Here is a 25,649-nt window from a genome sequence, read left to right on the forward strand (position 1 = left end):
ATTGAGATGTGAGTATTTCTCAGCTGTTGGATCTCTACTCTGTGATCTTAAAGGATCCCAATTTCTTTCCAGCCCCTCTTAGAGGGAGGGCAAGCTTGGAGTGGCACTAATGTCAACAACAGATGTACAGACTTAAATATCCAGTGATATGACAGCTATAACACTAATTGCCACCTATGTGGCAATGATGGGATCAGCATTTCACAACAGTACCAACAATAAAAAAAAATGTGAATTAGATCAGGCCTTCAAGAACAGGTAGACATTTTATTAGCCACTATATTAATAATCACAACAACTTGAATGGGTAAGAAATACATAGTCTATGTAATTTCTATTATTTAGTGAGAATACAGTTTCTCAAGTAAGAGAAAATAAGGTAGTACAGCAAGAGAAAGTTTGAAGTTTGAAAAAGTGATCAGAGGAGAGGAAGGAGATAGGGAGCTATACAGAAGATGGAATAATAATAATATATAGATGTCAGCTATATAGAAGAAGGAATAATAAGTTAAAAGTAATGAAAAAAAAAGAAAGAGAGGAGGTGGAAGTAGGGGATTTAGGCTGTTACTGGGGAAGAGAGTGAAGAAGGAGAGAGAGAAGGGTCCAGATCATGGGTATGAAAGGATCAACTAATGTAGGATAGAAACTACTCAAACCCTGATATTAGGCCTAAGTCTAATCTAGACTAAATAATGAACACATGCAGGAGAGAACTATTAATGTGTAAATAAAGTTATACGGATAAATTCAGACCTATCTAGGCAGTGAAGCATACACAACCTCACATACACACTCACATACATACAAAATCAGGCATATTTAAAAAAGTGAAGAATAATACAATATGATAAAATGGTGTTTGAAAAATATTTAAATTTTTAAAAAGTAAAAACAAAAATGGGAATATGGAGAAAAAGAGAAATAGCTTAATGAGAAATAAAGGACTTGATTCCACTGTGGTAAAATATGCTGGCAGGAATGAATTTTGAGTCTTTATATTTATTTTGTTTCTGTATTTTTGGCCAGTGTCCTCGTGTTCCTTGCCTAGCTGCCAATCCATTGTCATGGATCTCAGTTTCCAATCTCCCAGGATTGGGCAGGAAAGCCTGGGGAGTGCTAATGAACTGTGTAACCTGGAGCGCAGGCCTGGCCTTAGAGAGTGTCTTCACAGTAGATCCTCACAGGTGCCAGCCCTTGTGGGACCTGCATCTCGTGGGATCCAGAAGCTCAGTGGTCCAGGCAAAATGTTCCTTGTTCCCACCTCGGTTTCTCCAGTTCAGGCACCTCTGGGAATGTTTTCATGGGCTGTTGGTAACTTTCTCCATGAGTTCCCAACCCCCTGGCTTTATTCACAGCTGCAGGAGCTACAAGTTGACAACTTTCAGCTCCTAAGAATGTTTTCCTCACTTGCCAGAGGGTTTTGCGCCATGCTCGCTGTGGGCTGGCACCCCCATGGAAACCTTTCGACCCAACAGACCCACTTTGGATTTGTTTTCACTGAGACGCTTACCCTGTCAACTCTACCTCATGAAAATCAGCCTTCCTCTGTAAACCACAGCTTTCCCTAAGTCGATTTTTCTTTTTTTAGTTTCTTTTTCCACAGGCTACACATTTCATTGTCTGTGCTCCCCACTCCCCACTCTGCTCTGATGGCAGCGGGAGCTGACCTAGGGTGCTGTTTCTTATGCTCAAGTTACCTCCTTTCCGTAGCTCCATTTTGTTTTTAATTACAGTTCTGTATTGTGTTTCAGTGAGGTTCCTTTGCTAATCACCTGGCTGAAAAGTTTTCCAGTTTTTAAATCTGGTGCTGGGGGACTTCTGGGCCATGCTTTCTCTCTCTACTCCTCCATCCTCCCTCTCCTCAGTGTTTTGTTTTTTGGTTTTTTTTTTTTTTTGAAGGTCACAATTCAGCTCCATAGTTCCCTAAATGGGAATCCTAGGTAGGACAGACCTTTCTGGCATGACCTCCTGTGGCTTCACTCAAGCCTTCATCTCCCAGCTCCATAGAAAATGAAAGCACAGATCCCAAGAGATAGGCCATCACACCTTCCAAGACAGAGAATTCTTTGATGCAGCCAATGAGTTAAGTCCAGCTAGGGACAGGAGAGAAAGAGTATGTGGACCCTTTGGTCCTGAGAGATTCAGTAAGCAAACTTTCAAGAGTGTATACTAAATTAGCTCTCCCTTTTTCAGAAAATTCAGTCCAACTCTAGAGGCTATTATAGGGAATAATTTGTCTCTTTAAAAAATGTTCTCAACAAAATGAATAAATAAAATCAACAACAACAACAAAAAATCCTCTAGGATACAGAAAGGGAAGGGAGCCAGAGTTTTTATTTAGAGCCTCCTCAATTCCAATCCATATGTGGAATGATTTTAGAAACTTCATCTCTTAATTCTCATGACAAGCCTTCTATTATTATCCCCATTTGGCAGATAAGGCTCAGAGAAGTTAATTTTGGATTTGTCCCAGAGTTAAAAATATAGTGGCACCATGATTTAAACCCAAATTTGTCTGACAATTAAGTTTATAATCATTCTATTACCTTGTCTCTTTATTATCTTACACCAGACAATGTATGCAAAAACTTAAAACATTTTACCTGGCAAACAGAGTGGTCAATATACACATATAGGCTTCCTTCTTCCAGAGAATGTTTCTAGAATGAATGAATGAATGGCAATGTATGACCATACAGCACCGTCTGGTTCTCCTGTCCTCCTGTGAATTCTTCCTCCTATGAACTCCAATACCTTCTTTTTTATATCAGGTGAGGATTATTCCCTCCCTATCTGCTTCCCTCACCCCATAGCTTGTGCTTCAAAGAAGGGATAAGATCTAGTTCATCTCTGTATCCCCCTCACCCAGCCTCCTACACCAGTCTGACGATGATGATGCACAGCAGATGCTCAATATCTGTCTGCAGAGTGAACGAACAAGTTAAGACTCCAATAAAGCAGTACTGATTGAGGAGATAGGTTTAATCTGACAGCCTCCCTAGAGAATGTAGAAAAAAAACCTTGAGTTAGGACTTAGATATAGGGCCCAAACCTGGCACTGTTACTAACTTGTTATGCAAGCTTAGCCTCTTCTTGGACCTCCCCAGCATGTTCATCCAAAGAGGGGCTTGTACTATATGATCTTGAGAGCTCTTCTGATCCAATGGTCTGGGTCCTGGTGCCTCTGAAGGTCAGGAGGAGTCACAGGCTACAAGGCAACCAGGAGTCATTGGGCCTGTGCTGTCAGTGCTTCCCCAGCTTACAGTTTTTAGCATGTGGACACTTTGCAGGTGTCTTCTTGCTAGGTCCAGGGGAAAAAAAAAAAAAAACTGGAAAAAAGAAATAAGCACTTTCAGCCAGAGTTTCCTCATCCATCTGGGGCCAAAGAGAATGCCAGAACCTTGATCAAGGGCCTGTTCTTTGAGACAAATAGAACATGTACTCCCTGTCCTTTCCAGGAATGAGCTCCAATTGTGATAATTAATGCTTACTATGCACAAATGATTTGTCCTGCAGTGTGTAAGACCTCTGTGTCTTGCACTTGAGCTCATGTAAGGCACATCTGCATTATAATTTATATATAATAACAATACAAACTTTTAAACTAACAAATGCCTGATGTGACTTTTGGACAAATCACTTGACATCCCTAAGCCTCAGTTGCTACATCTCCAAATTCTCTATGAAAATTAAAAGTAAAGCAAACAGAACACCTAACACAGTATTTGACACATGGTTAAAATTCAATAAATGACTCTCTGCGACTTATTTTCCCCATCTTTAAAATGGGTATATTAGTAGTTCCTTTGTGAAACCCAAATGAAGCAGAGGAGCATATAAGTTGCACAGTCAGTACCTGAATGCCAGCAATCTAAGAGATAGTGTACTTTGCACAGAGAGTAGGGGATTTATTACCTTCCTCTGTCCAAGTGAGTTTAGGCAAGTCCACTGTTTTGGATTTGATATGGGAGTTTATCTGGATTGGGGCAAAGCAGATCTCTGCAGGGACACAAAAGCTAAAGCCACAGAGGAGGGAGCCTGTCGAAGGCCCCTGACCACACAAAGCCTACTGGCTTAGGAGTGAATGAGTCAGAGGCATGTGAGCCCATCACCTTTATCTGCCCAAATGAATTTTAAAAATAAATGAGTATTGGAGAGAAAGGTAGAAGGCAACAAAAGAGAAGCAAGTTCTCACAATCGTCCTCCATTCATTCCACCCAAATGAAAGGCTTTAATAGCCAGTTTTTAGAGCTTTCATGAACTGAAGTATATTAGGTGTGGCAGGTGGAGTAGTCAATGCTTTATGTGTGACCCTCCACTGATGCTCACAGCAGCCCCAGGCAGAAAACGCACCCCCAGCCCTTGACAAATGAGGAATCAGAAGAGCTGAAGTACCTTGCTCAGCTCCACACAGCCAGTCTGTGGCTGCACAGGATTTGAATACATGTCTGTCTTAATCCAAAACCTGTACTCTTTGCTTCTGTGATTCTAGCATCTATTAAAAACCCACTAAGTCCCCAGCTAGGGCTAAGTTCCCTGGAGAATATCAAGATAAATCAGATATGGACCTTTTATTTTCTAAATATTATCAAGGAAGGGGCAAGAGTCAGACCCAGAGTCAGAAAGCATGGGCTGATCTGCCCCTGCCTTCTTGTGTCTTTCTGCACATTTCTCTAGACTTCATTTTCCTCACCTGTAAATCAGGAATGATGCCCAAACCCAGACTCCTAAAGAAGATTAAGTGAGTGAGATAATATGTATAAGGATGACACGCAAACTACAAAGCTCTGAACAAACATTAATATTGCTCTACAGTGTTCTAGAAGCCTCCTTGCGTTGTTGTAAATGCTTCAGTAACACCCATGTACATTTGCTTCCTTGGGGACAAAGAGAAGCAACTGATGACTCTTGATAGTGTTCCCAGCACATATAATCCTAGGAGTTTATGTGCATGAGCACTGGGCCATCTGACCCTCCTCCAAGCCAGTGCCAATGGCAGATGCCAAAAGCTTCATAACCCCTTGCAAACGCACTGTTGGCAACAATGATCCTTTACACGTAGGTGGCATTTTAGACCTGACCAAGTAGTCTCACAGCTGCAAAGTCTATGGACTTCCTGGGAACCCAGCAAGGCAGCAGGACAATTTGCATGTGAAGAAACGTTGGTGCTAAAGGTTCAAGATGTACCACAACTTTCCCAGAGCCTTATAGTTACAATGAACACTATACAACTCATCTCAGGCCTGCATCTTAGTCTAAAATTCTCTCCATTTCCCCATTATATACCACCTGCAATAGAGGAAAATAATACTACCCCCTTTAAGGACCAGGTTACGAAGTATAGTAATAAAAATACTCATTTGTTCATTCATTCAGTAGACACTGAAATTCTGTTCCCTGCCTGGTCCTGTACGAAGCCCTACAGAGACCAAAGAAACAGATGCAGAACCTGCCATCAAGGGACAGTCTGCCAGATCACAGACCATGTAATAGTGAGGAATGACTGTCAGGCATTCACCGAAGCAGTCTCTAATTTCTTTTATTTTTTTTTTAAGAAAAAAGGTTGCAATATGTCACCTATGATGGCCCTAAACTCCTGGGCTTAGTGATTGATCCTCCTGCCTCAGCCTCCCAGGTTGCTGGGACCATAGGTATGTACCACTGCACCTGGCTGCAATCTCTAATGCTCACAACACTGCAAAGTATATTTTTCTCCAAATTTTATCATGGGCAATGGTAACTCAAGAGATTCAGATGACTGGCTCAGAGATACTCAGCCAGTTAAGTGGTAGCACTAGGACTGGATTCCAAGTCTATAGATATAAAACTCAGGCTTTTCCCCAGGAGTACCAGGACCCTTCAAAATGTCTTTGATACAAAGTATCCAGGATAGAATCCTAAGTGCCTCCAGGTACCCATTTGGTTTAATTTTATGGCACTAATTACTAAAGCCACTAATTTATTTTTTTAATTTCTAAATTGATAAGTTTACACAATAATAAAATGCCAACAACAACAAAAAAATCATCTAGTTAAAGCTTATTGTACACATGAAGGAGCTGATGACCGGAACATATGAGAACCTGCCCAGAACCTTCAATTCCGGTGCTGGGAATCAACAGTGTCTCTGAACTTAAAAGTCCTTTATTTCCACTATATTCTGGGTGCTTAATCTTTGGCTTGGTGATTTCACGTTGTTTTTTTATCTAAAAAAAATATTACCTACTTGATGTGGGGATGAGTTGTAGTTCCTCTCTGTGTCTTTAGTGCCTGGCATGTAAAATAATGCCCTCAACGAACGTGTGAAGGTTGAATAACAAATGAAACAATTGTAATAATTCTGTGTATCCCCAATATACAGAAGAAGAAATTGAGATGCAAATATTAGAGTATCTGTCCAAGGTTCCATGGCTCCCACATGGCCAAGTCAAGATTAAAACCTGGTCTTCCTGGTTCTGGAATCCATCACTCAGCCTGCTGGAAAGAGGACATGTGTAAGAGGCACGAGGCACACAACAATGTGGAAAACAGTCACAGTATCCAGTCCCAAATAAGGACTCTGCCGCTCCCTCTCAGTGTTGGAAAGAGTCCTGGAGGTGGGGGTCGTGCAGAAGAATCAGGTAAATGGACTCAGCTGGAGGCGATGAAAATGTTCAGGGTAAAGGAAGACCCATTCTTAGCAAAGCCCACCTCACAGGGGGCCTCAGCCCAGATGGCCAAACCAGCTGCACATGTTTGGAAGTCCATGAACAGCCTTGCTGGGGGCCAGGAGAAAGATCTGTTCTGGGGGTTCTGCCAGACCTGGAGGCTAGGCTGCCAGAGGGAGGTCAGAGCAGGGGGAGGACAGATGTGGCCGAGGCTCTGCCAGAGGCCACGCTGGCCCCGGTGAATCAATCCTCTAACCAGAGCCATAACTCCACTCCATGCTCACAGCATTCCGGTTCCCAGATTAGACCATGGAAAAGTGGTTCCACGTGGACTTTTCAGCTTGGTCGCTTACTCGCCAAACCCCACCCAGGCCCCCTCTCTGCACCCCCAGCTCTAGCCCAGAATCATGGGGCGACCGTTTTGTGTCAACATGAGGATGTTACTTTTTATTTTCTTCTTCCTTTAACACATAAAAGTAATTCTTCCAGGCTCAGATAAAACGCTGAGCTCTCAAAACGCTGGGCTTCAAAGTATTCCCACATCCAGACCAAAGCCATCCCCACAGGGCTGCTGAGAGGCAGTGTCCTCCACGTGGTAAGTGGCTGCCTCCTTCAATCTCAGGGATGCTAACAGAAGAAAGGGGTAGTGCATAGTAGCCCCTTCCTGAGATCTTTTAAGTATGTCTTCTCATTTAATTAGTCATCTTAATCTTGCAGATAAAAAAAGCTCAAGAAACGTGACTAATTCAAAGTCATTCGTTCACTCAACAAATGTTGATCATGTTCACCAATGTCCCTAATATGCACTTTTGCAGAAAGAACACTCTTTCTTCCTGCTGTATAGAAAGATTTACAAATGGATTCCCTTGTGGTTCCATGTAAAGTTTCCCAAAGTGCCTAAAGTAGAAGATTCTATGAGAGTTAGAGGGGCATTTGGGGAAAACAATTTCTATGCACAAATTAGCCTGGAAATCACAGATTAAATGATGATTGCTTAGGAAATCACTGATTAAAGAAACTAAACTACACAGGATTTTCTTGAATAAAGAATTTCTCAGTGCTTGAAATTGGCTAAAGTGTATTTGAATCTTCCCCAAGAGTAGAGTTATGCAGTATTCTCCCAAAGTTATGAACTAAACTTCTAAGAAAGCTATTTGGAAGCACTTCCCTAATGTATTATTAGGTTGAATCACATGAAACCACCAAAATTTGGCTGCTTTTGATCTACAAAACAGTAATTCCATATGGTTCAACCTAACATGCACCACTGTGTCCCTTGTTTATCCTATTTCATAGTGATTGGTATGGCTAATAGGCTATGAGCTCTTTAAAAGGTACTTATTAGGTCAGGGTGTGGTGGCACATGTCTGTAACCCCAGCCACTAGGGAGGCTGAGGCAGGAGGATAACAAGTTCAAGGCCAGCCTGGGCAACTTTATAAGACTCTACCTCAAAATCTAATGAAAAGGGTTAGGGTGGGATTCAGTAGTCGTGCTTAACCTAGCTTGTGTAAGGCCCTGAGTTTGATCCCCAGCACCCCACAACAAGGAAAAGGTACTTGTTGTGGAATCTTTACAAGTTCATTATTAAGACTGGAAATAGTCCTAGGACATGGATGGCTGTACCAAAATCAGTGCTTGTCCTTCCATGGTATGGAGACGTCATAGGAAGCAGCTGCCTAACTAGACTATGACCCCCAGTCCCCTTAAGTCCAGGTGGGTCTGGGGAGCTAGGATCTACAATAGAACAGGAGGACAAGTGATCAGTGTCATTATCAGGTCCTGGCTAACTACAGAGGACTCCAAGGCCCTGGAAGTTGGCCACTTGTTGGAGCTTTAGCTTTTTCATTTGCAAAACGAAGATGACAAACTAAATGAGAAGACCCATTGAAGAGAGGTCTGCAGATCCACAAGCAGAAGAGGACCCAGTCCCTGACTCCCCACCTGGTAGAAAGCAACCCACCCACCAGGAACACCCACATTGGATTATTAGGTAAGGGGAAAAGAAACTGGAGGAGGGGATTTGTTGTCGATATTATTGTTGTCATTGTCATCATAGGAGAAAGCATTATTCTAAGTAATATGATAAGGGTGGGGCAGGTCAAGAATGGCCGTCCTAAGCCCTGAAGGTAATGATAATATGCAGAAAAGGAAAAAGACCAACCTCAACAAGGTCCACACAACCTGGGGATCCCGAGTTTGGAAGCCAGTGTAATCTACAGGAAGTGTAATGTGAGTGAAGAGTTATGCTAGTTAAGGGATATTAATCAAAGCACTAATCACTTAATTGAGGCATCTTTGGTGTGTCCTTTGTCCTCAACTCCCTATCCAACCAGTTCTTACCAAGTGCTCTTGATTCTGAATCCTAGGTCTTGTGCTTCCTAACCCCTCTGCCTAATGTCAGGCTCACACAAACCCTTCCAAAGCCCCACTAATGAGGATTTCAAAAGGATTTTGAGCCTCCCTTTGACTCCCCAGCCTTGTGCCTCATGACCTGGCCACAGCAAGCCCACCACACACTGCCTTGTCTCCCGAGGCTCTACACACTTTTGTCTTTGTGGGCCCCTCTCACCATAATAGTATCAATATTAAAAAATATTATTGGTATAACTTTAAATTCCTCTTAAGATTTTCTTTTCTATTTTAGTCAAAATTTAATAGATTTCCATAGCCTCTGAAAATTTTAAATTTTTCTGCTGATGTCAGAAAAAAATTAATATATTTTCTCTAACCCTAAACATTTTCTTGGTATCCTGAAAGGGCATGGATAGTAGGCACTATGCCAGTGTGCTAATAGTGAAGTCCCCAAACTCCCTTCTCCAAGTCTGTCCTTTGTGATATCTTCCTGCTCTGGCCTGGAGGAGAAATAACAGCAGTTGAGCATTTTCTCTCTCCACAGTGTCCAAAAACAGGAAGATCCTCAACTCCAGTAAACATTAGACTCACCAGAGGGGCTGATTAAATGCAGATTCTTAGCCCCTATCCCTGCCCCCAGAGACTTGTTAAGTCTGGGCTAGAGCCCTGGAAGACCTGGATTCTTACAGACTCCCCCAGAGAATTTTGAGGCCCACACAATGAACCTTGAAAAACCCTCTCAGGGAAGTGCCAGATTCAATGACAGAATGTTACTGTGTCCTCCTCATGATCAAAGTCCAGGCAGTATGCATCTCTACCAGTGAATGCTCAGAAAATGTTGAACTGAACCAAAAGGATACAAGGAGTTTCTCTTCTCTGGGCCCCTTTCACATCAGGATTGTGGTGGTGGGAAAAGCCACAATCATTTGATCTCCCCTTACCTCAGTTCCTGCAAAAAAATTAAAACATGACAGGTTCTCACCCAGAGTACTGGGAAAGCGAGCCCTGTCTTCTGAGCTGAGTTTATTGAGCAAGGAGATAGAGACTTCAGAGAGATGCAGATCTGGAAATTGAGAGTTGGCTTCACCACCTCCAAACTCTGTGGTCATGGACATGCACATTATACTTTTGATCTTCATATGTGTCTACAAATAAAAATGATACAAATAAAAACAGTGTCTTGCATAAGGAAGAAGCTCAGTGGTAATCTTTTCTTCTCTTCACATGAGATGAGCCAAGGCACTGGACTTGGAGGTGTGAGCCTGACTCTTCTACCAGGCTGTTCCAGGAGTGCCAGCTCCTCCTGGTCAAGTGCTCCTGCTCCCCTTGCCACACCTGGGTTTAACTCTAGGAGCCAGAAGGTGGTAACTCTGCAGAGCATACTGCATTTTGCTGTCTCTACCTCATAAAGTGAGAACTGAGCCCTGGAGGGGACTCCATCTTCCACCCACCAGATCCCCCTGCCCCAAAAAGAAACATGGTGCCCATCAGAGAAGCAGACAGGAGTATCAATGGGCATGCTAGTCCTGGAGACTGATGGTGAAGTGGCCTCCAAATCAGGCAAGCAAGAGAGTTGACCTTGCAGTCCTTGCTACCTGCTGATCTTTGAAAATAAACAGAAGGGAAAACATTTACCTCCACAAGCAAACATCTGTTTTAAAGTTTCTGAGGATGAGTCCACTGAGAGTTCTCCCTCCGTGAAGGCTCCCAGGAGAAGCTGACAATACTTGGAGCATTTTCCCAGGAAGGAAGGGCCAGGTTCCAGAAGTGACCTCAGATACCCCTCCCTCAATGGTAATATTAAGACCCTCTTTAATACCTGCTCTTGCTTCTCTGGTCCTGGGAAGAACCCAGTCTCAGAGGTAGCTTGTCTCATCACTAATCTCATTCTAGAAAATGAATATCATTTTGTTCTGAGAATGACTTATAGTGATTTTATCCTCTCTTCACCTAAAACAAACTTCAGGATAAGGGAAAGGCAAGATGCAGTACTCATGTATTCATTCAAAAGCCTCAGAGGAAGGATGGTCATGATACATGGTGGAAGAATCCCAATGCACTATGCATGGGTAGATCGTAGCATTATCACATCTCCATGTTCAAAGTAACTATGTAGAGCTCTTTTCCTTCTACCACTTAACTCAACAAACTTCCAAGGTTTTTATGAGTATTAAACAAATGGGACTTCTCAGATTACCCACAGGAGACCACATTTAGAGATAATTATCCACTAACAATTTACTATGTATGATAGAAACTATTGGTCGGCTGCCCAAGAGCCATTTCCTTTCCATTTGTTCATGGGGATGGCTACACACACACACACACACACACACAAACACACACATACACACACACACACACACACACACACATGGAGAGAGAGGGGGGAGCTAAAAATACAAGGTCTCTTTTTTCCAGGCTTTCTTGCAACTAGATGTGGTCATGTGATCTTGTTTGACTCAGTGACATAGAAGGAAAAATGTACTGGATGGCTTCTGAGAAAAGTGTTCTTCCCTGATAGAAAGAAATAGAGAGAGAAGATATTGTGGCACCTCTAATTCTTCCTTGTCTTCTTGCCTTTGAAAATAGCCATCCGAGGCCTAAAGTTGAGTCTGTACTACCTAAATCATGAGACAACAAGCCTGATAACAAGAGTCAGTATGCTGAAGAAGAGGAGGAGGATGGAAAGAGGTTGGGTGGTGTTTGTTTGTTTATTGAACTACTGAACCAGGCTGGAACTGCCTACCTCCTAAGTCACTGTCATGATGGCATAATAATGTCTTGGCATTCAAAGGGCTTGATAGGGAGTAGATGATTCAAGGGTTAAAAGTAGAAATAAACCTTTTTAAAAAACTGGAAAACATGAATATTTAACATTATCAATCTATTCCCTTGTGAATGCATCTGTTTGTAAAATGGGAATGATACAATACCTACCTCACAGGACAATTGTAAGGACTAGACGTGTTAGTGCATGCAAAGGGACATAGCAAGTACCACCTCTTTATAACTATCTTGTTAATAAGCAGAATACATAACTTTCTTTAATAAAGAATGTAAGTTTGGACACGGCACTTCTTGGAATCAGAAAACCTGGCTTCTACACAGACATGTCTCCTTGCTGATCACATGTCAATTTTGTGGCTATTTTAAGACAATGAAATCTCAATCTAATATATTCCCTGTGTCAAAGAGTGTCGAAACTTTGATGAATCAGATGAATTTTGAGTAACTGCATGCTGCCAATTCAGTAATTAAATAAATGTATCACAGGACATCTAAAAGACTAAAAAAAATACACTTGTAAATCAAATGGCAGATTAGGGTTATGCAACTCAGTCAGAATCTGGATGCTTTTAAATAATTTCATATGAAATTAATTTTTCTTTTCTAAAGCAATAGCTGTATGATACCAAGTCTGAGCAAAAAATGTGGAATAGAGGGTAAACAGGGAATTGGGGTGCCTAAGGACTAGTTTTAGTCCTATCACCAACCTACAGATGTGCCTCTGAGCAAGAGCTTTCCTCTCTCTGAGCTTCACTTTCCTCATTTATAAATTGAGGGAAAGAGCCTGGAGCTAAAGAAAGAAAACAATCTTTACTCCAGCTCTGCTCCTCAACTGTGTAGTCTGAAAAAAAAAAGTCATTTTTTTCTCCTTCTGGCCAAATGTACCACTTCTGATAATATAGGGACATGTAATGCAAATGGCCTACAAAGTAATACTGCAATTTGCAAAAAGTACTGAATGTCATAAAGTCAATGAAAGTGATGTAAAAGAACTGTGTATATCATAAACAAAGTCATCAATAAATAATCATTTGGAAGTATTAGACTCATTAGCATATGAAAAATGGCCAAGTTAGATATGTGCTATGGTTTAGATATGAGATGGCCTCCTCTCTCCACGTGAGAGGCAATACAAGAATGTTCGGAGATGAATTGATGAGATTTTATGAGGTCTAACCTACTCAGTGGCTTAATTCACTAATATGGATTAACTGGGTGGCAACTATATAGGCAGGTATAGTATGACACAGGAAGTAGGTCATCAGGGTGTGCATTTGAGGTTTATATTTTGTCTTTGGTGAGTGGAGACATCTCTCTCTCTCTCTCTCTCTCTCTCTCTCTCTCTCTCTCTCTCTCTCTCTTCCTGGTTGCCATGTCCTAAGCAGCTTCAGCCACACATTCTGCTTCACCTCGGGTCCAGAGCTATAGAGTCAGCCATCTTTCCATGCACTGAGACCTCTGAAATCCTGAGTCAAAATTAACTTTTTCCCTTTAAGTTGTTTTCATCAGGTCTTTTGGTCACAGAGACAATGAAAAAACTAATACAAGACATGTTAGATAGTAGTTAGACTCTTCAGTCCTTGAAGACAAGAAAATCAAAAAGGTTAATGCCATAAGAGCTTCAAAGGAGAACACTTCTAATATAAACAAAGCTCGAGAAAATTTAATAAGGTTCTATTATATTTGCACAAATTACCCTGTTTTTTGACCATGCTGCAAAGGTCAAAGGTCAAGAATGCATTTTGTGCTAAGATATGATATTATCAGGAAAACTATACCAAAGAAACCAACATTCAATTCATTCCTGGTTCATTCTGAACATTTACATGTAATTGTAATGCAATCTCAACTTACTGTCATATAAGACAGAATAAAGATGATAATATTTTTTTTCATTTTTCAAAATAATTTCCCACCATATCTTTGCACTTTTTATAATTTACTATGAAGCCATCATCTTTAATTTAAGTTTATTCATTGAAGGATGTTTTATATGGTCCAACAAACAAAAACTAGCCCCATATGTCATTGAAGGATGAATAGGAGCTAGCCTATCTATGGGAGGTAAGGATCTATCTGCAAAGGAAACATCATATACAAGGACAGAAAAATTGCAAAAACATATTTATTTTTAAAAGTGATTTTCCACCCTAGGGGTCAAGGTGAGCCTCTTCGAGAATCCTGTGAAAAATATGGACACAATCTTTCAGAAAAACACATCTATGTGCAATCACACAAAATATTACCAACAATTTCAGGTTATCTGTGGACACCCAAGGTCTGTTTATGACCTACAGATTGAGTACCATAAATTAAGGGTTGGCCTGTATTCTGGTATGACTAAGGAAAAGACTGCCTATTCAGGATGTTCCAAAAGTATCACATTCATTCAAAAAGTATTTTTTTCACACCTACTATGTGTCAGGAACTGATTTAGGTTGTGGTTGATTGACTGTGTTAGTTGTCCCAAATAATGGATTTTCTATCTATCTCCAGCCCTTGCTTGGCAACTTTAGTCTTCTCCATTCAGGCCCTGGACTTAGCCACGTCACTTCCTCTGGCCAATGGGACTGTAGCAAACTTGACATAAGCAGAGGTTTGAGAAAACACTTGCCTATTCCCACTCCCTTTCCTGGATACCTCACTGTGTCCCTATCACACACATACCATCCAGGGAGTCTGGGCTAACCGGGAAGATAAGAAGCCACAGGCAGCAAGTTGAGTCTTCCCAGCCAATGTCACCCTAACCAGCTAGTACCTGGTCAGCCTGCCAGCTAGTCCACAGTAGATACAGGAGCCAGCCCTGTCCAAATGAGCCAAGTCAAGCTCAGGCTGGCAGACTCATCCAGGTGAGTGAGATCTCACCAGTAGAAGTGGTTGTTGTTATTCTAGGCCCTTAAGTATTTGGGGACAGTTGGTGGTACAGTCATGAGTAACTAACACATCTACAATGTAGATACAGCAGTGAGCAAAACACTGTCCTTGTTCTTACAGAGCTTAGATGGAAGAAATAGATATGTGCAAAGAGTAAAGGAAAATGAAGTTGGAGAAACATAAGACTAACTTTGAAAGACCAGAAAGGCCTTAGGGATGATACTGGCTATATTTCATGAAGTTATGAGAAGAAACTGAGAGTTTGGGGGCAACATAGTGATACTTATGGATTTTTATTCTTACAGATCTTTTAACAGCTGCATAGAAAGCAAGAATTGTGTTGTGGTGACCAAGTGGAAATGTGCTTTCATAGCACCAGTGAGAAATCAGGGAGGCCCACACTATGGAAATGGAAGTAAAGATGTCGAGAAAGGAAGCAACCTGAGAGAGACACAGGGGGTAATGTTACAGGAAGTTGAGAGTCATCTTTACTTGAAAAGTGAAAAGAAAGGTAGAGTTATATGTGACCATAGATTACTTCCCATTGACTTCTATTTACGGAACACCACTGTAGGGCAGGCCCACTGCGCAGGTATTAGGGACTTGATGGGGAGCAAAACTGGCCAGGAGCCCTGTGTTCTGAAGAGAAGCAGTGAAGGTAATTAATCATGCAGGCACATTGATGAATATGCAATTACAAATCGGGACAAGTGGCATGAGAGGGAATAACAGGAAAGTCCTAATTACAACAGGGCAAGTGTCATTCGTGAGGGATCCCTGAAGACTTGAAATCTGAGCTGAGACCTGATGGATGAGAAGGGATTAACCAGACAGAAGGAGTCAGGGGATGAATACATCAGACAAAGAAAACAGTTGGTATGAACACCTTGGGGCAAAAAAAAAAAAGCTTTTGAAAGTGTAAATGAAGATGTAAGGAAATGAATAAAAGGAAAAGTGGGACCATATGAATGGGAGAGGTCAGTGGGGACTGGCTCAGACAGGGCCTGTGGGCCCTGTCAGGCAGTGGGAATAAAAATTCAATGTGCATTAGGAAGTAGCAAGAGTCTCAAGCAGATTTTCTGCCTGACCAATTTGGTGAACAGAGATGCCACCACAGGTGACTAGCAGCAGGAGCAGCTGGTGGAAGGAGATGGTGAACTCATTGTGGGAGGGCCTGCCAGGTTTGAGGTGCCCAGAGACAGGTAGGTAGACATGCCCCATAGAGCATAAGGAGGTCTGAAGGTGGTCAAAGAGGCCTGACCCAGAGATGGCAACGTGGCAACTACCAGTTGGGAGGATACCACTGAAACCATGCTGATGGATGCAATCCCCTAAGATGACATGAAGATGAAAAGAGAAACCCACAAGTGGAAAGTCCTAGAAGAGCTGAGAAAGAGACTACTACAGCCTTCCCAGGTGACTCAGACTGGAATATTGCCACCAGATCCACAACCAGTAACAGGAGGAAACTGTGAATGGAAATGAGGAGTCCGAGAAGGTATTGTTTTTATGGCAATGGAATATTTATTTCTATACCCTCTCCATGTCAGAAGGTTAGGATTATTAACCAACGTGGCCTCTCACATATTGCAAATTCATTAATAAAATAAAAACACAAACTCGATCTTTAAGGGAAAACTTTAGCTGGTCAAAATGACCTTTTCTCCTTATAAATAAAACAAAGTCTTGGGATTGCGCGACCAAGTGCCAGAGCAGCCAGTGTTACATAATTTCATGTGGAACTACTCTGCCCCCACTTTAGCCCTAATTAACCTGTCGAATTTGATGTGGTAGAGTTTGAAATGAAATAGGATTCAGGCGGTCCGGGATCAATCAATTCCCTTCCCTGGCCAGTGTTGAGACCTGAACTAAATCATTTCTCTCTGAAACTCGGCTTTGTCATCTAGAAAATTAGAAAAGTGGCTTGATTGTGCCTCAAATTTCTTATCATGTTCTGTTTGATAAAGCAGGCTAGTACTCAACTTCCATGACGTCCCATAGACCATCTTATTTACTATAGCCAGTATCCCTATGTGGTAAGCATTGTGGCCACTTTAGTGTTCCAGTAGAACTGATTTGGGTTTTAATGTCAAACAATCCTAAATTATAGTAGGTTCTAAGACCTGATGTGCCAATTTTAATTGAAAGCCTCTCAGCACTGTCACCTGTCATTGCCCTGTTTGTGATGCTAGAACTGCAACCTATGAAAAGCTCTCCTTCACCAGCAGGCATGAAGTTCAGCTCTGTCTTTAAAGAGCAGTAGCCGGACTCTACAGAAGGGAGGACCTTCCCTTCCTGGTTCTACCTGCTTGCTTTCTTCCTGCTCTCCTAGTGAAGAATGACCAGCATGTTGTGACATTCTCCTTGTGAAGAATGACACCACACAGAATGGTGTGCAGGCCTCAGCCAGTGTCACTGGCCTCCCAGAGAGCAGCTGTTCCCCAGGAGTCATAATCGTGCCTCCAGAGGACAAATCCCCAGAGTTTCATCAGCATCCAGGGGCCAGTTTCCCACTTATGGCATCTCAGAAAACCTTTCCATAATCCAGTGGGCTACACCTGTGCCCCTTCCAAAGAGGTCCATTGAGATCTGAATCAGGGCCAGGGGCAGGGTTATCTTGCCTCAATCCTATAGACAATGTCTCCCTAAATCCTCTATTCCTGCATTCTGCGTTTGGGTAGGGGGGGCAGTAATTGGGGATTGAACTCAGGAGTACTAAACCACTGAGCCACATCTCCATCCCTATTTTGTATTTTATTTAGAAACAAGGTCTCACCGAGTTGCTTAGCACCTTGCTTTTGCTAAGGCTGGCTTTGAACTTGCTATCCTCCTGCCTCAGCCTCCAGAGCCACTGAGATTACAGGGATGCGCCACTGTGCCTGGCTTATTCCTGCATTTTTTGCAGCTAACTTTACCCTTTGGCAGTTAATTTTCCCTATTACTAGTTAATAATTCTTTATATTAAAATTTCCCTACTTTAATTACTATGCACTTTCTATCTTCTGACTGGGCCCTCACTGAAATTCTGAGAGAGTACTTAGAGTCATTTACTCTCTCTGAGGTTCAACTCCTTCTGCAAAATGGAAAGCATAATAATAAAAATACCTCTGTTGCCAAATTATCATAAGGAAAATAAGAATAGCTGTGATATACAACACTTAGGTATGGTGTTACTGGCAAGTGCTTAATAATTAAAGCTGTATTATTTTTATTAATTTATCCAAGGGAAATCATGGAGCTGAAATAGAGATTACTCTTTCCAAGCTAAATGTCAAAACATCGTTAGAAGCATAGGCAGGCAGAACAGAAGTTCCAAGCCTAGGTTTGGGGGGAAAAAATTCTGAATCGTGGTGAATTCAGATCAGGATCTGTTAACTATGTATCCTTGGGGGCAAGTTACTTAACCTTTCTATGGCTCAGGGTCCTTGTCTGTAAGAAGAGAATAATAATAGTCCCTACCTCAAGGGGCGGCTTAAGGCTGGAAAGGGTATTTCACCAGATCAGCCCAGTGCCAACCATGTGGCAGAGCTCACTGGAAATTAGCTCGTTTCCCTGGTGCTCAGCACAATTCCTGGAACATAAAATGTTCCATCAGTGCCATAGATGACAGTATTGCTGGCATTTTAGTATCTGTGTCCAACAAATTTGTTGAATAAATGAATGAACGAGTACAGGAAGTACCAAATGATAGAGAAATTTGCTTTAAAAATGTTGGGAGTCAGAAAACATGCCAAATAACTATTAAAATGCCCTTCCCTTGCAGACAGCCCATGGGCTAATGGACAGCAGCCCAAGAACCAGGAACTTCTCTCCCAGAAGGCAAGAGGCCACAAAGGCACATGTTGCCAGGAAACCCAAGCAAGGAACACAAACAGAGCAACTTGACCTTCTGAGGGTAAGATCAATTTCTGCTTGAGGATGTGGGATGTGGCACCTCCAGTGGGGACGGAGCAGTGAAAGAGGACACATGATCGGGAATCTCCTGATGGGCAGCTCCCCACTCCTAGAGCTGAACGGGATGGGTTACAATAGTCACGACTGTTGGCTCTGTCCCTGACACCTCCTCCTGGCACTGCTCGGGAAGCAGGCACTCCACTCAGGCTGCCCCATGCCCCTATTTGTGCTCCCCACTCACCCAACCAGCTCCAAAGGCCTCTCCCTGTCATGCCAAGGTGTAAAGTGTGCTGTGGCCAAAATCACAAAGGCAACAGATGCTGCTATTTGCTGAGCACCAAATCCTGCCCTCAGGTGGCAAAGGAAATGCAGTCTACCAGGCCTGGGGCTTGAGCAGAAAGACTCAGAAGGAAGGGGATGTGGGGAGGGGGGAGCTGGCCACAGCAGGCCCTTTCTCAGGCACAGGGGAGTGGGAGGCTGGGAGCACTGGTAAGCGAACCATTTCTGCTCCCCACCATGCAAGGTAGTTACCCCCATGCCAAGGCTGCTTGCCTTTAGCTGCTTCCCTTATCCTCAAATAATAACTAATATTGATGAGGACTCACTCTGAGCCCGGACTGTGATAAGTCTAGATAGACATTAATTCATTTGTATCTTACAACAACTCACCAGGTAAATGTTTTTATAATAACTATTCTTGTAGGTGAAAAAAAAATTGAGGAGTTAAAGAATTTAAAGTAATGTGTTCAAGGTCAGCCAGCAGGTTAAAAAATAGAGGTGGTACACAAACAACTGTGTGACTCCCAAGGTCAAGTGGTGGAACCACCCACTTCTGCCACCTCCCCTGACCCTCACTTTTGGACTCAAGTCCTGGCCCATGACTGACTATCTATAACTCCAGGAAAATTACTGAATCTCTCTGGCCTACATTTCCACATTGTGAAATGAGGATAACACATCTGTTTGGCAGAGTTGATATAAGATGACAAACGGCTTACCTGAAGCACTTACCACATTACCTAGCCCATGAGATAATAGATAAAATAAATAATTTTCCTATAAGATTGTGCTAGTACCTTCAAAAATGAAAATGATCCCACAGGTAAATTCCCAAGCCTGGGATATCAGATTTTTAAATGTAGTTTTTGGAGAAATACAAATAATGTTCTCCTTCCTCCCCATGAGGTCAGCCATATGGAACTCATTTCCCTGAGAGGTGATGCAGACTAAAGCCATTGGCAGGTTCAGATCGAGTTGAGAGCACTTGATGGGTGACAAAGCCAGAAAGGGGCATTGCAAATGAGTAATCACACCTCCTGTTTTTCCTGTACTTTACAGTTTACACAAGCTTGTCCTCCAGTTATCCCATGTGATCCTCATGCCACCCTCACCCGTAGGTGCCTAGTCAAGGATGCTAGGGATGATGGCATCTCCCCTCAAAAGATGAAAGAACATAAGCCCAGAGAGGGCACATATATGCCCTACCCAGAGGGATGGCCAAGACTCAGGTAGACTCAGGTTGCTGACAGTGACCTCAGAATCTGTCCAGAGGGACAGAAGACAGGACTCCCCATGAACAATAGCAGAACTAATTTTCATTTGCCAGCAGGGCTGAAACAGGGTGAAATAAGACACCTAGGACACAGAAAGCAAGCAAGCGCAGCACAAGTGTCCCCATAAATTTTTGTATTCCAGACACCTCACCCCAGACCGGGCCCTGTTTACCAGGCTCTTTTCTAAGTACTTAGGACACATTAACTTACCTAATCCTCACCACAAACCCTAAGTTAGGAGTCATATCATCACCTGTTCCACACCTGGAAGCAGAGGCACTCCTTTATAGATGTGGAAAGGACAGGGGTGGGTGCCTAGTCAAGGATGCTCAAGGCTTCATAGGAAGAATCTGCACTCACGTACTAGCCCACGTGGCCTTCCCCACTGCCTCTGACCCTGGCCATGGTTCCTAGGGTTCACAAGCAAGGCCCACCCAAGAAAGACTAACGAATAGACTTACAGGAGAAAGAAACTGACAGTCAATGTGCCCCTGAAAGATAGGTACTTGGCTCTTGTCATTTACAGAAGTTGTGTTCTATTAAGCCACCATGAACACTAAATGACTACCAAGCCATTGCACCCACAGAAAAAACAAGTTAGATTCCACTGAGCTTCTAGTCCCAGCATGTCCATCAGCTGATGAGTGTCTAACCTTGATTTATGTGCTTCTGTTGAAAGATCCTTATTTAATAGATATCATTGATTCGTTAACACCGAACTCAAATCCGACAGTCATGCAACACACACCTAAACAAAGCTAGCACACAGGGGTGGGGATTGATGTTTGTTTGTTTGTTTCCCAGAAAGCACATCACAGTCTTCTTATATTCTTCTGGCATTGTTCCTGGGAGCCATTTTAAGCCACAAGATCACCAACAAAAAGCACCAAAGTGTGAACCATGTGGCACTAAACAGATCATAAGGACACTTGTCTCCAGTAAGAGCTGTAACAAAAAGGCAGAGCATCACTGCTACCAGAGGAAGGTCCAGGCTGCTTGCCACTCAAAGGCCAATATTCAGGGGGCAAAAGTTGATGGAAGGAATCAGGCTTATTCAAGAGTCAGCCCTGAAGAAGATGGAGAGGCTGTCAGCTGCAAAGCTCCATCCTGGGGGCTCAGGAAAGCAAACGGCTTTTATAAGGAGGGAAAGGAGGAGCGGCGCTGGAGCTCCACATGCTGAGAGCAGTGTCCATCATCCCCCTCTGGCTAAACATCACAAGGGACCTCCTATGGCTACTTCCTGCATTTTCTTAAAACAGACATTATTTTTCCGGCAAGTTAAACCTTACAGCAATTTAGATACTTTGTGTGAGTTGATGCACAGAAGTAGACTAAAGAGGGGTGTTACAAAGGTCACCAGATGTTCTAGGTTCTATAAATCTGAAGAAAGATTATTTAGCAGTTAACCTCTTAATCATCTAGGTGTGGCTTCTCTCTAGAATTGAGAATGCTGGGCAAGAGGGCATAATCCTTACCAAAGGACCAGGGAGGAGAAGTACAAGTAACTCTGCCAAGGAGGATCCCCTAAGGAGCAGCCACTGTTACCACATCTTGTTCAACCTCAGCAAGGAAAGCATGTATCAGGTGACATGTCCACAAGTGATTGAAAAACATCATGGGGGCTGGGGTACAGCTCAGTGGTAAAGTGTGTGCCTAGCATGCAAAAGGCCCTAGGTTTGATCTCCAGTGCCACATGCCCACACAAGCACACTCCACCACACATACACATTAATGTACCATGAATACTGATTTGGGGGTTACAAATAAATTTCCATAAGTAGGAAAATTTACAAATAGGAAATTCATAAATAATGATGCTCCACATTCTATATAAATACATGTATACTCACAATTATTATACACACTGTATAATACTTTTAAAGAGTCCAGTGATCTCTCGCAACCATTAGCTCACGCGTGGCTACATTAACCCAGGGAAATTGCTTCCGGATTTCCCTCCATCCAAGAGCAGTATGTTTGGATCTTCCCCAAACTCTCCTTTCATGAACCCCAAAGAACTCAGTGTAGTGTCACACAGGATTTGGAAGAATCAGAAGACCAGTTCTCAAGTCTGTTTGCAGGAAAGTTGTCAAGATGAGCTAACAAGATGGGTGGGATAGTGCACACCTGCAAATCCAGCAGCTCAGGAGGCTGAGGCAGGAGGATTGTAAGTTCAAAACCAGCCTCAGTAACTTAGCAAAGCCTTGAGCAACTTACAAGACCCTGTCTCAAAATACAATATAAAAATGGGGATGTGGTTCAGTGATTAAGCATCCCTGGGTTCAATCTCCGGAACTAAAAAAAAAAAAGATGAGCTAACGAACCTGTGAGTGCTTGAAATGTGAGTTATTGTCTTTGCTTCCTCCTGAAAACAGGTCTTTCCCATTAAGGCTAAAGCTTCCATTCCGGTGCTGTCCCACTGAGCAGTGAGGGATCAGCCAGGCCCTCCCCCAGCTGGATCTGAGAGCCCCTCACTCACAGGCCTGGGCCAAAAGAGGAGCAAGCCAGCATGCTCCGGAAAAGGATGTGTTCTCAAGTGTAATCCCTCCCAGACCCTGCCTTCCTCCAGAGCCAAAACACAGCCCAGGCTTATTTTTAGAAACACAAATAATTTTCTCTCCCCTTCCAGAGTCCATCAGTGAAAAGATAGTTCCTAAAAGAAACCTCTGAACAAAGTGTGGCCCTTTAGAAAGGTCTCCCTCTTTGAAGTTAGGCAGCACGGGGTCCAAATGTCAATGCCACTCATAAATGGGTGACCTTCACTCACCTGCTCTGACCCTCAGTTTTCTTACTGCAAACTGCAAAGAGTGACAGACTTGCCTCCCTGGATTGGTTAAAGAATTAAATGAGTTAAAGCCCTTTGCATTTGCTGCTCCGAGTGTGCCCTGGGACCAGCAACATAGGCATCACCTTTTAGAAATGCAACAACTAAGGTCCACTCAGGCCTACTGTTTCAGTCAGCTTTCTCGCTGCTGTGAATTAAAAGAAAAGAAAAGAAAAAACTAACAATAACAATTTTAAAGGAAGAAAAGTTTGAGAGCTCATGGTTTCATAGGTCTCAGTCCATGGACAGCAGGCTCCATTCCTCCAGTGTCCAGGTGAGGCAGAACATCATGGTGGAAGAGGCAAGCAGCTCACATGATGATCAGGCAGCAGAGAGAAATTTCACTCACCAGATACAAAATATATATCCCAAAGCCATGCCCCCAGGGACCCACCTCCTCCAGCCACACCCCACCTGCCTTCAGTTACCACTCAGTCAATCCCATCACATCTGGATTAATTCACAGATTGGGTTAAGGCTCTCATAAACCAATCATTTCTCTGCTAAACCTTCTTGCATTTTCTCACATGTGAGTTTTTGGGGGACACCTCACATCCAAACCATAACACCTGCTGAATCAGAATCTGCCTTGTAACAAGACCCAGCTGTACTTTAGAGAGTGTGCAGGCCTGCCCAGACCCCTGCCCAACAAACAGTAGGTGCCCAGTAAATAATAGCTGATATTATTATCATTCTATAGGTCTTATCCTCACATCATGTATAAATAACTAAGATGAGCACAACAGGAAGTAATGCAGGGCTAGAGGCAATTTGGAAAATTGAGCAGACTGTCTTTGAGAGGGACTCAGATTAAGCACTTGACCTCAACTTCTTTCATTCGCTTTTTGTTTCAATAACGTCTCTTTTCTTTCACGAATGTTTAACGTTATTCTATACTGACTGTGTTCTAGGCCCTATTCTGGGCCCTGGGGGGAGAAAATTAAATAAAGACATGGTTCTCTTACCACGTCTGACTATCAGAGATACAGGAAACCAATATCCCCCCAAACTGTTATGGTTCTGAGATGGAGACCACCAGACCCCAGAATGGGTGTGAACGAAGGACAGTGGGGAGGTCAGAGGACAAGATTGTCCTTAGGCCTTCCTTTCCAGGGCAAAGCAATATGAACCTTTTACTATTTCTGCCATCCCCTCCTCCCTTCTCTCTTAATGTTTTCACATAGTTGGGTCTTATTTCATAAATCTATGTATTGCCTTTTCAGTTAACAGTAGTCCATAGGAATTGCCCTGTATGTACTGGTGTGGTGAACAAGTCACACTCACGAGTTGCGTTCTTTTATTTGTATCTCCTGTCAGCCTTTGAAATATTTTTCAATAGGGAAAATTCCTCCAATGTCTGTAGATGAAAACTAGGACAGTGCTCATGAGCTCATATTTATATAATTTTAGGGAAAAATATTCCATATTCCATATACTATTTTCTAAATGTCTTGATGCAGTCAATATAAATTCCATGGAATAATTAGAGTCTCCACCTCCACTGCCCACAGCTCAGGCCTGCAAACAGCAAGGTGCCTTCTTAGTAGATTGAAGGGAGGGGAAAGGATGGTCCTCCTCCCTCCTCCACCTGATACTTGCACATTCTTCAGCCTTCTTGTTAATTGTGCTTCCTGAACCTGATTTGCCCATGACTTTTTTCCTACTAACCAGTAAATTTCTATATTTTTCCAATGTTTACAAATTCCAAAGACAAACGTATAGGATAATTGTTTTCATTTACATTTGGGTGGATACATTTGGATGGGTGTCATATATTAGCATATTTTTTGAAGTCTTTCAAAACTAGCTAATCTTTGTCCTCTGAGAGTGGATTTGATTTTTGAAAATATTCACAAATGCAATCTGATTCCCTCAATGGCTAATCAGGTTTGAACCTCAGTATAACACCATAATTTAAATGGTCCCTTCAAAGAATGTTTACTCTCAAAGGGGAAATAAAGGTTTAGTCTCTCAGACACATCCAGTCTTCTATTCCCTTCCTGGCTCCTCTCCAAGATGACATCTGGTTCTAAGAGGAGAGGTGGAGCTTACGTGACTTCATGGCAGGTGAAGAATAATATTCCTCTGGCTGTTATAGCAAGGTTGAGTGGGAATCCCTGAGCCATCCAGCGCTGCTGCCCTAAAGGGATTCACAGCCAATGTATGTATCTGTATGAGAGTCAGATAGTCCAGGCTTTCTCCCACTGGTTGCCTGGCTGGGCCCCTCACACCAGCTCTTTCTGGTCCTTTGGACTCCTCTGTTGGGTCTACACTCCATTCTCCTTGCTATGTCTCCTGCTTAGCCTGCCCCAGGTGGTCTACCATGCAGCCCTCACTATAAGCTACCTTGACCCTGCCCAACCATGACAACTCCCACTGGTAATGCTTTCCAGATAGACTCCTGCTCTTTTAGGGGTTCCTTACACCTCACTGGAAATAAGGTGGGCTCGAGAAAGCTAAACCTTGAGTTATTTCTCTGCCGGGCCACACCATGTGAATGTGGCCATACCCCAGAAGGGCAATCAATTCAGTAGAGTCTCAAATGAGATGAAGGACAAGAGTCCCTTCTACCCTTGGTAATACCTCCACTATCCATGATGCTCCCTATTTGGGCCAAAGCTGGAAGAACACATAATCTAAATTGATTTTCTCACCTCTTTTTCCTTCTCTCTCTCTCCCCCTCCCCCTCTGCTTCCGGTCCCCCCCCCCCTCTC

At 42.8% G+C, this 25,649-nt stretch overlaps 1 long non-coding RNA gene across 1 annotated transcript; it reads right to left on the minus strand.

Moving 5' to 3' along the window:
• Positions 1 to 1,896: 1,896 nt before the first annotated feature.
• On the minus strand, positions 1,897 to 13,623 carry LOC125620374. Its single transcript, XR_007351991.1, has 2 exons — positions 8,810 to 13,623; positions 1,897 to 6,474 (listed from the first exon to the last, which is right to left on the minus strand). It is a non-coding gene; the product is annotated as an uncharacterized LOC125620374 (long non-coding RNA).
• Positions 13,624 to 25,649: the final 12,026 nt, after the last annotated feature.

This window comes from Marmota marmota, unplaced genomic scaffold (assembly GCF_001458135.2).
Source record: "Marmota marmota marmota unplaced genomic scaffold, marMar, whole genome shotgun sequence".
Taxonomy (NCBI): Eukaryota; Metazoa; Chordata; class Mammalia; order Rodentia; family Sciuridae; genus Marmota; species Marmota marmota.